We start from the raw sequence: 16,305 nt of genomic DNA on the forward strand, positions 1-16,305 counted from the left end.
TAGAACAAACCTTGCATTTCTGATTCAACTAAATTTTTTTCTGTGCCCTATACTTGTTTTCTTCTATATTATAAATCACTAACAATCTTGAATCATAAAGGTTTGCAAAATGTCAAAGAATCCTTATTTCCTGCCTGTAAGGCAAAACTTTACATACAAAGGTTTTCGGTTTTTTTGTTTATTTCAGAATGAGTAAAACTGCCTAATGAAATAATGATTTGTAGAGGAAAACGTTATAGTTTACCAAACAAAAGAAACTATTGCTAAGAATCTTCAAAACAACACATCTTAGTTGGAACTGCCAGACAATCTTGCTACACTCTTTTCCATGATGTCCTTGCCACAATTAGTCAGGACAGTGGTTATGATCCCTACCTCAGGATCACTGGATTTTATCTGTAAATTGATGAGTGTTAAATATTGACATTTATGATGCCCTCCCTGCACCCCAGACAGGAACACCTGTCTGCACAGAGCTGCTCTCGTGCTCGCAGTGTTTTCAGCAGAATCTGACATCTGGATTTGCTTTGGTGGCCACGTGGCCTCTCTGCTGCACTGCTGAGTCACAGCAGGAGGGACACCCACAGGTACAAGGAACAAAATTTAGTGCAGCTTAATCAGCACATATTTGTTGTTGATATGACAAAGAAATCAAACCAAACAAAACTTATAAAAAACATTAATTTTTTTTTTTTTTTTTTTTTAATTTTTAAAAAATGTAATGATCAGTTTTGTCCAAAGGCAGAAGAGGAAATTCTATCAATCTGGGCAGAAGAGCAAGATTTAGCTCTTGACCTCTAAAATTAGCCCAGAATCCCTGTAGTTCCTGGCGTGTGAGAAATTCTCCTGTCACCATGAACAAGATCACAGAGTCACAGAATATGCTGAATTGGAAGGTACCCTCAAGGACCATTGAGTCCAGCTCCCGGCCCTGCACAGACACCCCAAAATCTCCCCACAGGCCTGAGAGCATTGTCCAAATGCTTCTTGAATTCTGACAGGCTGGTGCTGTGACCACTGCCCTGAGGAGCCTGTTCAGTGCCCGAGCTTTCCTCTGGGGAAAGAACCTTTTCCTAACAGCCAGTCTAAACCTCCCCAGGACACAACTTCAGGTCATAATGTGTCACATAACAAGAGCTCCCAAAATCCTGAAGTGAGAATCCTAGTTCAGCCTCAAGGTAGTTGTGAGACTCTCACCGACTTTAATGAGATTTAACTGATAAAAGTTTGATATGTAAATAGTGCCCAGGGACTTGCTAGACTTTGCTATTTAGGTTTGTTTTCATCAACCTACAATACTCCAAAGACTACTATATGTTCTTGCTATCTTGCTCCCCAAACGCTCATGAGACTCACAGAGAGCCATTCCAGTGAGGAATGCAGTACCCCTGCACAGACCCAGTGCTTTGATGGCCTGACAGACGGGAGGTAACGAAAAGCAAAGCGCCGCATCTCACAGAGAACTCCCGAGAACATGTCAATCGAGATACCAAAGGTTCTGCTCTATCCTGTTTCTGCTCCAGAGATGTGCCCAATGTGCCAGTTTCCAGCAGGCTCCTGTCACCCCCAGATGTGCCAGGTCAGCCTCACGGCACCAATTCATGCACAGAAAGCTGCACCTCCCCCTGGCACAGCACACTGTACACAGGCAAAACTGAAAGATGTTCCTTGTTTCCTCCCTGCATTTTCAGCTACCTGCAGTTCCCTGCACTAAGGAAAACTAAAGTAACAAATTGTCAAAATAAAACTTCATGTATGAGAAGAAACAATAAACCAGATTAATTTCTGGGTTTATAAGCCCAAGATTAATCATGAATGAATATAATTAAGAACACCCAAATTACTCTTCACTAATGTCTTGCTTTCCACACTTACTCAGCTTCAAACAACAGCCCTCTCATGTACATTTTATATTAAAATCTTGTAAAGCTTCTACAGATGTTTTGAAAATTCTTTTTTTTAAAAGAAAAGAGAAAATTGGTTACCTTAAATTAACTGGAAGCCTTTAAGACAAACTCTTCTTAGTCTGAACATGCAGATTTTCACCTACTAATGCAATTAAGTATGTGCTTAACCTTTGAAAGAGTGAAATGCAACTGTATTTGTGGCTTGTATTATCCATGGACAATCTAACAATCTGAAATCCCACAAAGTTATGTTACTCAATGATTTATGTTTAGTTTGACTCCATCTCTGAGGAAAAGAAAGGATTTTTCCTTCATTTGACAAACTTTCCAGAGTCTCAAACCATATGAACTTTTCTGAAATTGTATTCTTGAGAAAAAGTTATTCTTTCTCACATATAAAAATCTTCCTATGTCAAAAATTTCTTCATAATTTAAATATTTTTAGAATGTATTTTTGAGAGAAGAGTGCATTATGAACATTACGAAACTGTTAAAACTGTTTAAGTTATATATTCTAATTAGTTTGGCAGAGCTAATACAAATTATGTTTACAGACTAACAATAATAAAATTGAAGTACTAGTTAAATATGTAAAATAATTAAAGGAATCATTTTTAGCCTGGCATAATTAGCTAATCCACTTTACAAGCACTTATTAAAATGAATTTACATGTTATATTCCATAGGTAGTTACACAATAGTGTTTATACAGGAAAAATATAATGAACCAAACTCTTTGTATCCAGCTCTCCACAATTAAAACGAAGACTCCCCAAGTAATATCAATCTAGGAGAGACTAATTAAGTTTGGTTTGATAACCATTCATTTCTTCTATTGCCTCTGAGCAAATTGTTTATTAGAGAAAGTTATTTTACACAAATCAAATCAAACTGGGTAAACCATTATATTTGAGAGAAACCTTAGCCATCAGTCAATTAATCCATCATTTTCTCCAGACACTTTTGTTTAACGAGCAGATCATATTATCAACAATTTAGATATCTTATGATTCAATTATGACAGAAAATTTATTGACAGCTTCTCTAATACTTTTGTTATGAATAAATATTAAATGTTCTCCACTTTTGATGAGGAAACCAAATGCAATCATGTGTTAAATGTAATCGTCAAAACCTGAGTGATACTTCCAAATGAAATGTTTTAAGAAATATTTTAAACCAAAATAATTTATATTATTAAAAAGAAAAATCAAATATACCTCACAATTTATGAGAAATTAGCAAATTACCTGGTTTCCACTGGCTAAATGAAAACATATATATATAAACATTACCAGACATGCATTAAGAGATTTAACACAAATAAAAATGAGTGGCTTCATGCAGCACTTTAGAATACGTAAGACATTATTATGTAAAAATGGTATCAACACTTCATAAACTCAGAGACACTTTCTGCAACTACAGGAAAGATCTACCTAAAAGTTAATAGAAATACATTCTTCAAACCTAACAAATGAACATATTTGCTCTAATCATGTCTGTTAAAAACCCAGTTGGTGCAAAGTTTATAATTACAGCTGTCTTAAACTCAAGAAAAGAACATTGCCTAACAATGATTACTCCAGAATTCTCAAACCTCCTGACAGACATCTCTCTTTGAAGAAATCAGACCCTGACATTCAGCACTGAACAAACCAATTCCTGATGAAAGGACAATGGGGAAGCTCTATCCAAACCAATGCCCATTACAGAGATAATGGAATCACACCAATTTCTATCAATACATTACACCATCATTATTACTTCAAAGGATTTTTCCTTGAGCCAAGGAAGTTGCTTTTCTAACGAGGGAAGCTGTAGGAGGCTTTCCAGCTGCAGCAGGACTCACTGATGAGCCGTGAGCCCTCAAGAGAGGCGCTCACGGGAAACTCAGACAAAAGCTCTTCGAGTTTTCCAGGTCTGACACATTCTACTCACCAGAAGCAGGATTTTATATCTAGATTGCATATCAGCAACATGTTTTGACCATTTCTCAACCTGGAATTCTCTTATTGTATATATTCTAGTTAAAAATGTATTAATACATGTGTATTGTCAAGCATCTATAAAATACAACAAAACAATCATTTCCCCTATCCTTACCTCCTATTTGGACTGGTGCATAATGATGTGTTGTGGTTTACAGACATTGCCTCTACTTTCAGAACTGAAATGAAACTGTGAATTCATGCCAAATGGAAGCCAAAGAAAGGTCAAATGTACTTTATTAAAAAACATGTATTTCCAAAACCCCTGGCAAAAGTGAATGCGCATCAAGTTGCTCACTGCCTCTCAGTAATTGCATACTCTACCCTGATGGTTTCACTAGTCCCCATTAAGAACTCCATAAGCTTTCATGCAAAAATATGGAGTATCACTATTATTAAAACTGGAATTGTCAGGTACATAGCAGTACATCAACTTATAGCAAATTGTTTTTTACAGAACTCAACAGGACTCTTCACGTACTTAAATGCTTTTACTGTCACATAAATACAAAAGTCCTGATGCATCACTGCTGCAGCACACTTTTATAGAGCATGGGCTTCTCATTTATTTTATGGCAGCAGCTACTCAGCTGTGATGCATGCAACAGGAAGAACTTTGTAAGTTCTTTCAGTGTGAACTCTTAAATTCTTATCTGTTACTTGAACTGGAAACCTGTAATTAAAATTACAAAGAAAGTTCTGAAGTGAGTGAATGTGTTTTAAAAATTCCTTTCTGACAGGTGTAGACACACCTGAGAATAATAGTACAATAAAAGTAAATAGTAGAGAAGAATTATCAACCCATATGTTTTTTCACAAGATAGCCACATCCACAGCAGCTCCTACCCTGGCAACTCTGCAGGCAGGAGCAAAAGCCAGGCCTGACACGGAGAGACAGCGAACCCCACCCAGCCACACACAGCAATGACAATGCAGGACAAAAATGCACCATTACCTTTCCAGCTGCAGAGAGGTTTTACAGCAGCTGAAGTGGACCATGAACCTGTACTATCAAACTTCACCAAGCGTGAGTCCTGGAGCTGTGACATCTTCATCAGAACTAGCTTTGATGAAAAAGAGAAGTCAAGCATTTCTGTGTACTAAGAAAGCCTTGAGTAAATCTATATCTGACTTTGGCTCTCCGCTCAAATATGGGGTTGGCAGAGCTGATTGGAGTATACTTCAAAATGGTTAAATACCTACATGAAGAATTGCATTAACATTCAAATACACTTACTCATTCTGTCCTCGAGCTTTTATCCAAAGAAACTCTATAAAAAAGTGTCAACACTTATTTATAACTAAGCATTCTGACAGACTATTTTTCAAATACAACATCCAACTCAAGAGAACTGGAAATAATTACAAATATTTGTTCTCAAGCACACTTTATACTTTGGGTAAAAGAGAGTATTAGCACTACCTAGTGAAGTGAATTTTATGCCTGTATTTAAAAATTATTCCTCCACAAGAAATACGTCAGCTGTGTTAAATAACAGTTCCTAGAGTCAACACAGGTACTGCCACTGGAAAGAGCTGGGAGAATACAACTGAGCCCCTGAGCTCCCAGCCAAGGTATAGTAGGGCAAACTTGATTTGTCATCACTCAGCAGCCAATCATTCAAGTTTTGTAATAAAAGAATACTCCCAGAGAGTGAATCCCATTGCCAGGCTGCACAGGGGTATCCAGCCACATACAGCCTGTTTTTCTTTCCTGCTTGTTGTAAGGGTCCAGCCTTTCACTGTACACTTGTCCACGATGATGTCTCACAAATCATCATCACATTTTCACTGTGGCTGATGGCACCGCTTGGTAAAGCCACAAATGTTATTACAGCCCATCTCAGATTCATACACCAATAGCTCGGTACTTGAACACAAGCAAGGCTTGTAGGTCCTACTGAAACACAAGCCCCTGATGATGGCAATAACCTGGAACCCCTTCAGAAACCCTGAAGGTTTCCTTTACTCCTCAGCCTGACTGACTCCCCAGCCTGGCCAGAATAAAACCCGTTAGGGCACATCTTAAATTCTATGCACAAAAACCTCACCAAACCAAACCAAACCAAAAAATCCCTCAAGGATGAGTGATCTCACATGTCACTCCAAAGACAACTATCACAGGAATTCCTTGTGAAAGAAGCAGGAGACTATCAGGGCAAGCAAATGGGCAAGCTGTGAGCAAGGAGGTGAGAATGAAGGTGGGAGAGAGGAAGTTCATCAGTGGGCTCAAGATACAGAACTGCCTTTGGAGCTGCAGGTCTCTTTCCATTGAGTCTTTGAGACTAACACTGGGTAGCTATGGGCCTCACTCCAAAATTTAGAAAAGTGAAGTAATTTAATCTTCTGAAACATATTTTTTCTGTAGCTGGAGAAAATAATGCTTTGAACATATCCTGTGCATACTGGTGTTGTACTGTAAAGCCCCTGGTTCTGTCACAAGAGACTGCTAAATTCCTCAAGTCCAAATTCAGTGTGTCCTCTCATCTTTTAAAATGGAGGTATCATAAATCCTTTCACTACAGCTCCCAAAATTCCTAATGCATACTTTGTGTGCTTGGAGAACTTAAATCACATTTAACAGCTGACGTCTGTTGATGCAATTTTTCTTTCCTTCCTCTGTCCAGCACAAAACCAACGTGTGTAGAGCTATGGACATGCTCTCACCCACCCCAGGACCTCGACAACCACACCACTCCCTCCAAAGCTGCAAATCTACCTCTGGAGTTGAAAGGTGTAGTGCAGTTCCTGCGTTTTAAATGCTTAAGTATAAAACAAGGCCTATGTGGAACACAAAAAGTGTATGATTCATGAAATAAGGAAACAGTAACTCCATCATAACAAATATATTTGACCTTTAAAGCAGTAACAACAAACATTAAAAACACTCAAGCTTTCCTTTGCTGCCAAGTTTATTTTCCTCATAAGTTGTGCCCCATTATGCTACAATAATCCTTCATTACTCCAGTCCAATAATGCACAGTCTATCGTCTACCTATAGTTGTCTGGTGTCTATTTAGTTTTATAGCAAGCAAGCAATTTGAGAATATGGTAATAAAGCCTCAATCACAGTAATGATGTATGATGGGCTGTAATTTCTGTGTGCTAATGGTTTACAAACAGTATCCCAATGATGACGGGAATCTCATTGATTCATTATATGAGTGCAATAATACCAAAATAACTTACTATAGATCACTGTTTACTCATGCACATACTGATAACAACCTCTATATATTTCTATATACAGATATATAGAAATAAAATTAGTATTAGTCTTTCCACATAAAAGTTCACACGGCACAAAACATTTTGTGTTGAGTTCCCTAAATCAATGTTTAAAGTTGAAATTACTGCATTGAACGGGTTCTTTGAAAAGCAACCCATTGATTTTAATCTGCTTGAAGCAATCAATTACTCCCTGTCCTCTTTATTCCAAACTGTAATGAAAACTAAACTGCGTTGTCTTGAAAACTAAATGTGAAGATGATCATAAACAGAATTTAAACTCCATGGATTATTCATATCTACCCATTTAGATTTGCCATTTCCATTATGAGTACATTTGCCATGAGCATTTAATGGACATCTAAAAGGGAATTCATTAAAGCAGGAGCTGTTGGCAGCACTTATGGGCTTCAGACTGCTTTATGTTTGCCTTTAATAGCTCACTATTATAAAAGTGATATATTGTGTTCATCCCATTAGTAGTTTGCAGAAAGGTCTGTAAGACATAACAAATCCTTTTGAGTATTGTCAGAATCAAAACTAAATCACAGGGTATTTTTTTCAAGCGGCATATTATGACCCCAACAAGGTACCATTTTAGGTCATCTAAATTTTGATGATCTTAGCCAAGTAAGAATTTAATGGTGCTATAGACAGTTTGTTCTTTTTCTTAATGAAACACACGTGAATTATTAATGCTGTCTCAAATGCACATATTTTTAAAAATCTGTCATAACTATTAAGGTTAAGCACGCTTAAAAATGAAACATATATTTCTCAAAAATATCTGCTCCCTGGTTTTGGGCCAAAGTAGTGTCAAGGCAAGCAGGAAGCTTAATGCCACCAGCATGTGTGTGGAAACTCTGCAGAGCAAGCAGCCTCCACCCACGTGCTTCCCCTGGCCCTGGCCCTCCAGAGGTGAACAGGATGGATGCATTTGCACAAGTATTTGCTTATTGGCACAGGAGGAGAGCAAAAGGCAAACTAAAACAAAGTTGAACTGCAAAAAGTAAACCAAGGCTGGCGATAGAAACATCTCCCCATATAATAGATCAGTCCCACTTGACAGGTTTATGCACTTCCAGAAATAACTGTGTATCATTCACCATCTAAGTATTCATGGTGGCAGCCTGAAAGTGTTCCAGCGATTAAATCTTTATACACTACCAAACAAACAGGTATTTGATTAATCAGTGCATGCTCAGCAGAAGCACTCCCACCCCAGTCCATAACACAGCGCAGTCCTGTTTGTTTCCTTGTGCTCCCTCTGCTGACCCTCTGCCTCTCACACAGCCCATACGTCCCAACAGATGTGACTGATTTATTTATTTGTAAAGGATACAGTGGATTTCACAACATGTATAATTAAAGCTATTTTAAAAAGGATCACCACAAATACTAATAAACACAAATCATTAGATTTACTTTACAAAGTATGAATTTCCTTAAAATCCCAGTAGTTCAGAACACCTTTCTTCCTTAGCTTCCAAGGATACTGGCAGCTTTACAAAGCAGTCCTGGTACTGCACTAAATTTAGCCATGGTGCCACAACACTCAGAAATAACTTATGCAGAGGGCTATATAAATAACTTATGCAGGGGGCTGTATAAACTGAAGGCAGCTGCAAAGCCTGTGCAGTTAGAACAAGTCTCTAACACCTTGAAGACTCTTGCCATACTTCAAGCGAACAACTTTTCTAAAAGATGATGATGCTGAGGAAAAAAGTAGCATTTAACAGCTCTCAATGAACTTCAAAGTGATTGACAGAGCAAATGACTTCACCAGGTTCAGAAACTCCTGATCAGTAGAAGGATGAAATCACTAGTATTAGGAGAGAATCCAGAGAAGCAACTGGCCACTCTCACTTCATTGCATTAGAATTTCCAATGTTCATAGTTTACAAGAATTTGAAGGATGGTAAGTAAAAACCTGATTCAAAAAGCTACATAGAATAATATACTACCATACACATGTGCAAGGAACAATAGGAGATACCTCCACCTATGAGGTAAAAGGAATCACAACTGCTAGTGAATTATTTCCTCTGCAGTTGTTGTCCAGTAAAAACTCTAAAATCCCTTTCCTGATCTAGGAACAATTAGTTCTTCAGTGAATTGGTACGAGATTATTTTGGTCAACTGTTCAAGAAATCAGTATTTGTTTATAACTCACAAGATGTGTATTTGTTTACACAAAATCAGTTTGAAATCTTTATATCAACTTCCAAAAATATGTGAAACTCTCAAATGATGGGGTAGATAGAAACACAAGCTCCCCAGGTCTGTGTGAGGCTATCAGAAAATCCACATCTGGGGCTTATGTCTCTAAACCAGAAGATGACATTTTCACACCAGCAATAAGAAGCAGAACACCTCGTTCTCAGGCAAAGTACAGGAGATTTGGGACGACCCTCGGCAGAGCCCCGTTTCGTGGTGCGGCCGAGCACCGGCAGCAGCGAGTGTGACACAGAACGATGTCCGTGCGCTACCACTGCCACAAGAGCGGGAATCTCCAGCTCATGCAGACCTGCTGGTGAACTTGCTTTCTGTAAGAAAGTTACAAATTGTCCTAGTTTCCACTTTGGAAAATTCTCCAGTGTCCTGTAGAGCCAAGATCACGGACAGCACAAGCAGGAAAAGCGGTCAATCCTGATCTCAGTTGGAGTCGTTGATTTCATAGCATGCTATGAACACCCTCAAGAGTGTCCTTAGTCAAAGTTAGAGAATCCAATACTCTGTTTGAACAAAGAGCAGAAGACTGTATATTTAAGGAAGACCATGGGAATTCCTAACCTTTAACATGTTCATTCTCTAAACATATTCAAAATGGTTGACAAGGTGTAGGAAAAGGTTTCTAGCCTAAGCAGTTTGGCCTTGAAAAAATAAACTAATGTTAACAGCTTGAACGCTTCTGAAGAATCAGGCTTCTTCAGAATATCTATACCAGCCCTACTGTATTCCTAAATGGAAGCTGCTCATCTCTCATGGCTCACCTTACTTGGATGGAAAGCACGCTTAAGAGCGCTGACCTGTCACCTGGCCCTTCATGAGTGGTCCTAGAACTGCAGGTGACAAGCCAAATATTCCCTAAGGAGGAGAACGAGCCAAGGTAGGTTGGTTTGCCACAAGGTCTCCCAGAAAGATGCTAATTTCTTGTGTAACACAAAAAAGGGAAACAATAGAGCGGCAATGGGTTCACTTTCCTTTTCCTGGAGAAAAAACACTCTCTGGGACCCTCTAACACCATACCTTGTGTGCTCTTTGGCTTTTCAACACCAAAGCAAACCATATAAGCAAAAGCAGCCTCTGTATTTATTATTTTTAAAGTATTTTCCCAGTTAAACTTGACATTTGAAAACACTTTACAGCTTTTCCTAATGGTACAATAAAATGGGATGAAAAGCGCAAATGGTTCAAATATTTAGCAGAAAAGGGAAAAAAAAGTAAAGATCAGAGTGCAAGTATCATCAAAATGTTCGGATGAGCCACAAACTGACACCCAAATAGGAACAGGAGTGCTTGCTGGAAGCTCTTTCCTTGACTGAGCAAAATGCAGAGATGTCTGTGCAGACCTTTCTTGGTACAGTTATTGTCACACAGGTGCAAAAGGAAGGAAGGGGGTATGACATCTCACCTGCCTCAGAGGAGTCCTTTCCCTTAATTCACCAGGAAGCATTTTACAGTGATGTGGATGTTCTCTTCATCTGACGCTCTCAGACAGTGTCTACATAACTCATGCAAAGCCAAGGGCAGTCCAAAAAATAAATTTTGAAAAATTGATTCAGAAATCTGATGACTTCATGCATCTGGAAAGTATCCAGATCAAAGGAACTGCAAAACAGAGGAACTAGCTGAAGCCTCATTTGTGTCTCAAACCCCAAAGGTTTCTCATACTATGTACTGGACATGACTGCTGCTGCTCTGCAGGAAACAGTCCTCAGGAACTCAGCTCCACTGACTTTCTGTCTGCTGGACTGGAAGTGATGCATTGCTGGTTAGGTGACAACAGCTTGATAAAAGAAACAAAGGTTTCTGTACATGCTGCTCCATGAACACTTGGTCAGGCCAACATTGATCTTTCCACACAAATACTTGTAAATAACTCTAAAAAGCATGAAAAAAAAAAAAATTAATAGACCATAATAGGAATGCAAACTATCCAATCCTATTTAATTAAAAAACCAGGACTAGAGATATGAGAATAAAAGGTAAAAGGAGAAACAGCCTGTCCTTTGCAATTCTGGATTAACTCAGAATTTACGACTATAACAAAATAAGCACAAAATACCCCAAGTGATGGACAGTTCCCATGCCATGTTTAACACTCAGTTTTTTGTAAGGTCAAAACCAACTGACCTTGAGGTCACAAAGTGTGGAAGTCTGACTTTATCTACTCAATTATCACCTTTGTTTCACATGTAAGAATAGAAATCATCAGTGCATAAAACTACCTGGGAAGATTACTACTTGGGTTAAGTATTTTCTCAGGGGAAAAAAATGCAGTGAACTGAAGTAAGTGCTGTGAAACAATTCCTGTTTAAGAACACTGCCAGACAAATACATATTCCCCTTTATAAATCTAAACTGACAACACTATTCTAAAGGAAAATCCAGATGATCATCTAGAGGACTGTTTTTGTCATAGACTAGCTGCTGGTAACTAAATTCCATTCTTAAGTAATTTTGAAGGAGAGTCTAAACAACTGGTCAGGTAAAATCACAGAACCTCCCTTCCATCAGTGCTGGCCAGTGCACACCACGATCTCAGGGCCCAAACAGAATGGTGGATAACTCACCCAGAATCAACAAGAATTTTCCAGTCTCCTGGGATTTTACTGGATTGTTCTTTTTTTGACAAATGTACTTGTGATTTATTACTTTGCATATTTTTTCTCTTTGAATCACACAAACATGCAATAAGCAATCTCATAATTAAGTTTAACTTGAATCATAAAAATTTCTGTAGTCTAATGTTAAAGAATTATTCACTCAGCTCTGAACTCTGATGGTTAATTTACATACTGCAAGGTCTGTTAAATTAATTCATTAAGCTACTTAAATAATGAGGATACAAGGCCAATGCACAGCAACAAAACCAGTATCTTTTAGATGAGTAAGTCATAAGTTAGCCTGAGTTGCTGGGGTTGTTTTTCCCTCAAGATGCCCTACTTGCTACTTTTTCCTTCTTGCTAAGTTGGTTTGGGATATGCAGCACAAGTGAAAAGGTCCCACAGTTAGAGGTTACTCAGAGAAGAGAACCTGCTTGAGGTGAAATACATGAATTTTAAAACAAAGAACATAATCAACATAAAAAATACAAACAATCTAATAAATACAAAGTCATATTTAGTGATGTGGGCAGCAAATGTAAGCAGTGTCAGAACAACCAAGACCGGCCATCAAAGACAGAGCAGAGGCTGGTAAGCCACAAAGCAGACACACATGAAAGCTGAATCCAAAGCAACTATTGTAAAGCAGAGAGAGGAATTATATTAGGTATCTATTAGGTATATCTGTACCAGAAGAAAATGTAATAGTTCCTCTGTCCTTGAAAAATTTGAAACGCACTTGCATTCAAAATAAGATGAAAAATGCTGAAAGACTGATTCTCTTAACGTTTACTCCCAAACAGCATTCCCTAGCTATCCATTACTGGGTCAGGTAACCAAATTAACCAAAGTGGTGGCTGTCACTCACGTGCCAAGGAAATACAACAGAAAATGAATTTGCACAAGCACTTAAAAGTCAATTACTACCATGCATATTTTGCATATAAAACAAAATGTAGAAAAAGGTCACTTCATTACAGATCCAAACACCTCCACATGTGTGGAATTACTTACAGGTGGCTTAGACTAGTTTTGTAAATGAACTATCCACCTAATTTCACAGGCAATTTCATGTTCTTCTGCCAGCAGAAACACTAGAATTTTTCACAAAGCAAATCAATGAACAAACTCAACCTCATTCCTCTTTAAAACACGCTTGTGATATTAGGAAAGTCTTTTCCTTGTTGTCTTCTAAGCATGAAACAGGTTTTTATGCAGTTAAATTGATGTACTAAATTGTCTGAAATGTAACTCGGAGAAAAATGAATCCTGTTTGCAGCATTTTGTGACACACTGTGCCACTATTTTATCAGCATTTTGTTGTCACCACAGCTTCTCTCTCCTCCTGCCACCAGCTCAGTTCATTCTGGGTATTTGCTATTAGAAGAATTCTCACATCACAAATTACACTCACATCCAAATAACTCAATAATACATTTGCCAAACACTTAAATCATCAATAATTTGGAGTGGAAGTAGGATTAGATTTTAAGTCTGCAAGTGATGGAATCAATTCTGAAATGTTTAAATATTAGTTTACAAATATTGCTTATAGCTTAATAGCATCATAGACTTTACACAGATACTGGCTCTAGACAGTAATTATATCCTCAGCCTAATGTTGCAGTTAATGGACATACACATTTCAACGATAATTGCAATCCCTGAACATGATAATGTGCCTTTATTAGCAGCTACAAAATAAAGCTCAGCTACAGCCAAGTGAAGAACTGAACTATGCTTATTATTTATTTTTAGTATTGCCCAATTCACGTTATAAAATTCTAAAGTAAAACAGCATGGCACTTAAACCAGTGCTTTAATTGCAAGCATGTGATTAAAGAATATCTCTAGAATGATTCATGCAGGTTGTAGTTGTCATGAGCAAGGAGTCAAAAGGTGATGAGTTAGTGAGACAAAGGTGTTAGTGACAGAACAGCAAACACACCACACTTCAGAGGGAAAATAAAAGAAAAGGAGGTTTTAAGGACTTAAATATTTTAAACAGCATTGTAAGAGAAGGAGGAAGGCAGGAGTATATAATGTAAAATCTGAGAAAAGAGAAAGCACAATAAAAGTTCCCCAAGCAAATGCAGAAGTGAACGTGCTGTACAGTCCAGGAAGAAAAGCATCGATTCATGCATAAAACCACGTATAAATCATGCAATTGAGGACATGTAAAATGAAGAATACTTTACAAGTCAACCTGCTCCTCAATGAGGAACCCAGTGTTTATGATTCCACAAAGTTCTGAGTGTTTGTCTCTATGTCCTGATAGTGTGTTTGCTGTACAGAATCTCCAAGTAGTGGAGAAATTCAATAAAGACATTTCTGAAAGCAGTTAAAAGACACACATTGTGATTTAAAGTTTGCCAAGGCTTTGTTACTAAGTATTGCTGGCCAATCCCATGAACTACAATGTCACAGATTCTAGCTCACATTGTTTACTGTTGTCACTTTTTAAATTTAACAACAGAAACCCAAAAAATTCTCCACAAAGTACTTAAAGAATCCTCCAAAATATTCGATTTCTTCAAATGAAATCCAACTATTTTTCACATGAAGCAAGATGGTTCTCAGTGCAAGCCACAATCCGGAATTAAAAATAACTACACAATTATAGACACACTGGCAAAATTTACTTAGCTTGTCCAATCTTTAGGCAATTAAATAAGTTCAAATACTGGTTCAGGAATATTTGCTGAAAGTTCTTTCTGCTCATGGCAGGACAGGAACTGTGATAAAAAACATGAAAGGAGATCTGCCTGAATAACATTTACTTGAATAAATCTTCTGTAGCTCCTAAACTTGCTAGAAATTGGTAAGCCAGTCAAGAGGTCAGAGCCTCAAAGAGCAGGGAACCAAAGGAATTCAAACACACATGAAGCAACATCTTTTCTGAGGTTGAGAATAAAAAAACCCTAATTTTTCCAAAACCCCCTGATGATTCTAAACACCAAGCTGCTGCTAGCCAAACTGACACCTCCAATCCCACAAAAAGGTCCCACACTTAAAACTTTGAGCTACAGGTTTGACTAGTTCTGAGGCTGCCTCCATGCAGGAAACAGATGTTTAATTTGAGAAACATTAAATGTTCTTATCTCATTTTTGCTCTTTAAAGGTTTAGAAACATTTTTTTTTCTTTCAAGCTATGACTAAAACAACCTGGAAATTACTTGTCAAATTATACAACTGTATTTGTCCATTTAATTTTACATACTGAATTTGGACCACACTGAATGCCATATGTACAGAAGACACTCGAAATCTTTTTGACTTGTAAGTTGGTATCTAAATATCTAAACATCTAAATATCTGCAGGTAAGCACAACACTTGCTCCAATTTACCGCTAAAAATGTTTAAAAGGAGAAGTTCACAAAAAGTCATCCGTAAGAATCTGAAGATGTTTCTATAATTTCTACTTATTTGGAAATAACCTGCCATCTTTGGTCAATGCTATCTACTTATTTTGACTTTTGTACTAGCAACTACCTTCTATTTAATTCAGCCTGGGCAGCTAAGTGGATTTGGATTTTTTTTGACCAGCACTACTCAGTGCTTCCCTGCCATCATTTAGCTGGAAAAGCAGAAACCTGTTGTGTCTGATAAACCACACACGGTTGTGCTCTGCACACACCCACCAAGGAGGGCTCTGGGGTGCCTCAAAAGAAAGGAATTGTGCAACAGCTGCTGGAGCTTTCCAGCAGCACCAGACGGATCCCAGACCCACCCAAGCCAATCCCTACTTTCTTTTCCTATATAAACTACGGGGAGGTTGGATGAGAACAGTGTGGGAGATATGAAACAGAGTAGAAATGGGACTTGGCCCAGTGAAGGGAAATATACAGTGACAATATTTTTCTTCTGAAACAACTATTTTTTATTTTTCCTAGAATATGCCACAGAAGTAACTTGTATACAATTCTCACTGTGATATTTCCTTAACAAACTCTAAATGTTAAACTTAAATGAGAGGCATTTCATGCAATCTGAAATATATTCAGTTCAATTAAAAATAATTGATGCATAGTGAAATAATTCTTCCCAAAGCTGCTGTAAGATCTTCAAAAAATAAAGCTACTTAATAATTTTCATCTCCTACAGGCTAGAGAGAAGCATTATTGCATATTAAAAATTGGAGTGTGGTTTTCCCAGAGGTAAAAGAAAGTTATTAAAACAACCTATTTATTGTTGATATAACTATCCATTTGTGCTACACAAAAAGTAACAATTTCAGTACATTAAAAGAAAAGCTAATTAAGGCATAATTAGTATTTTCTATGTGTTGATAATTAAGGGTTAGTTGGCTATTTCTTTTCAAATTTCTATTTGAGGTAACCCCAAACATG

Source organism: Coloeus monedula, assembly GCF_965178545.1.
Source record: "Coloeus monedula genome assembly, chromosome: 15".
Lineage (NCBI taxonomy): Eukaryota > Metazoa > Chordata > Aves > Passeriformes > Corvidae > Coloeus > Coloeus monedula.